This window comes from Schistosoma mansoni, assembly GCF_000237925.1.
Source record: "Schistosoma mansoni, WGS project CABG00000000 data, supercontig 0137, strain Puerto Rico, whole genome shotgun sequence".
Taxonomy (NCBI): Eukaryota; Metazoa; Platyhelminthes; class Trematoda; order Strigeidida; family Schistosomatidae; genus Schistosoma; species Schistosoma mansoni.
In genome coordinates this window covers 544877-547283 of record NW_017386040.1, presented here as the reverse complement: position 1 = coordinate 547283, position 2407 = coordinate 544877, and the positions used below count along the sequence as shown (strand labels likewise).

General features: G+C 33.6%; 1 non-coding gene across 1 annotated transcript; it reads left to right on the top strand.

Annotated features, from left to right (window-relative positions):
* Nucleotides 1-994: 994 nt before the first annotated feature.
* Smp_tRNA_02049_Pseudo_TTG.1.1 lies at nucleotides 995-1065 on the top strand. The gene has a single exon. It is a non-coding gene (tRNA).
* Nucleotides 1066-2407: the final 1342 nt, after the last annotated feature.

Sequence of the window (2407 nt, the reverse complement as noted above, 5' to 3'; positions counted from 1 at the left end):
CATAGTTGAATTTATGAGTCAATTAAAGCTAGACCACCATGGGAAACGTGGAGGTTAAGCGTTCGCAGAGTGATAGGTCCTGGATTCGAATATCGCGAGATAGTATCGTGGAAGCGCACTGCTGAGGAGTCCCACAATAGAACGAAATGACCATCCAGTGATTCCAGGTCTTCCATGTTGGTGTAGTTTCAATTAACTCATGATTTCAACTATAAAATTACTTAAATCTCCACAAAACACCCCTTCTGACAAATAGAATAAGAGAATAAGTTGTTTTTTTTTCAAAATACAAAAATTGCTTATTATTATCAAAAGTATTTACTGTTTATTCAGACAAATTCAAAACAAAACATTGACTCATTATATAAATAGAACACGGAATCATTTCATTATTATTAATATGTACTCCTTTTTTGTTTCTATACTACTTATAACTTGGCATTGTAATAGGAATAATCATAATATAAACCAAGTTAAATATGACTTATAAAAATGTAATGTGTCTTTTGTTTATTAACCAAACATCTGTGAATTGAATTAATGAATGAATAATAGTTTTATAATGGATAACTTATTGGAGATAAGGAAAAACTTGAAATCATCATTGTATTCATTGTATTTACTTTATAATTTATAATTATAAAGATGAATGAAAGAGAAAGAGATAAAGATAGAGACAAAGGGAGGGTAAATGATATGAGAGATTGAACTAGTAGACAGTGAATCATAACTAACTTATTATATACTAGAGTTCAAGTATTCTTTAAAACTAACTAGGATGAAATACGCGTCCTGGATTCCATTACTAGCCACTATCCATCTTTCCTCATAATACCTGTGAATTAAGTCTATATTGAGGCAATACGCACAGTATGCATAGATGATAATAAGTGACTGACCAGTTGCAGCCCTAAACATCAATGGGAAGATTCAAACAAACAATACTAAGTAAATTTAAACTTCACCCCATTGAACAAGCAAGTGGCTATCAAGACTCAGTTGGTGAGTGGATAACACGATGGCGTTTGAAGCGAAAGGTATTGGGTTTGAGTCCCAGAGTGAACATCAACTCTGAGATGCAGGTACATCCAGCTAACGAGTCCCAAAAAGGGCAAAACGCGCGTCCTGGATTTCACTGATAGCCACTATCCATCTTTGCTTATAACTGTTTTGTATTATAACTCTATCCATATGTAAAATTTAATCAACTGTTTAACAAACTGTTCAAAAATGTTTGCCTTATGATTTCCAACTTCAGAAATATTTCAACATATTTTCTGTTTATCTAGTTGTCTAGTTATGCAAATTAAAATGTCAACGTAATAATGAACCTAAGAGTTAACTGAGTAGGTAAACACAACCGAGTTTGTAATAAGTCTTCAAACGACTCATTTTCCAGTGCTCAATAATTGAGAAGATGAAAGAAAGCCAAATATCCTTTTTCCGCTTCAGTCAGTTTTTTTATTATTCTTTCGGATCCAACTGTTGGAGTGATCCAGAAAACTCCTCTCAAAAGAAAAGAAAGACTCAAGAAACACTAAGAAGAATTTTATTTAATTAGCGTTCACTAGAAGTTTTGCCAGAAACATTACGAAAGGGAAAAGTCACATGTATAGTTTCTGATTGGCTGATTACTATGCTGCTACTATGTTTAGTAGCACCACAGAATTTTCGGGAAAGTTCTGGGACATTTAAAATACTATAAAAACCCTATATTTTCTGTACATAAATGAACCTTTGGAGTAAAGTGCTTCTCGCATATTTTGCGCTTTTTCTCTCGTGTTCAAGTCGTTGTGTAAATTTAGCTTGAGGGTTACGAAACTACCTTAGGATCCGAGTATAGCGTTCAATTAGCAAGACTTATCATCAGTCATTTTTGAATGCTAGTATCATAGTACCGTATTTAACTGTAGGTGCACTGTCTAAAATGTCAATACAGTGGGTCTTGGAAAATAATGTATTTTCTGACATTTTTCTACTCAAGGTTTATTTCACTCAATCGACTAACACTTATTCTTCCCTAACATGTTTGCAAACGGAATAAACAAACGTTTTATCTAGAACATTTGAACAATTATTACGGAATAGATAATATTATAACACTGATTACTACGAAATCTATCATCCATAAAATACAAATGTTTATTAACAGTTGTCTACGCAAAATACTTCGGATCCGTTGACCAGACACTATCAGCAACAACCTACTATGGGAGAGAACAAACCAGATTCCACTGTAGGAAGAAATCAGGAAGAAGCGCTGGAAGTGGTTTTGACACATATTGAGGAAAGAACCCAATTGCATTACAAGGTAAGCTCTCACATAGAATCGTGAAGGCCAAAGGAGAAGAGGAAGACCAAAGAACACATTACATCGAGAAACGAAAATAGATATGAGAAACGTAAA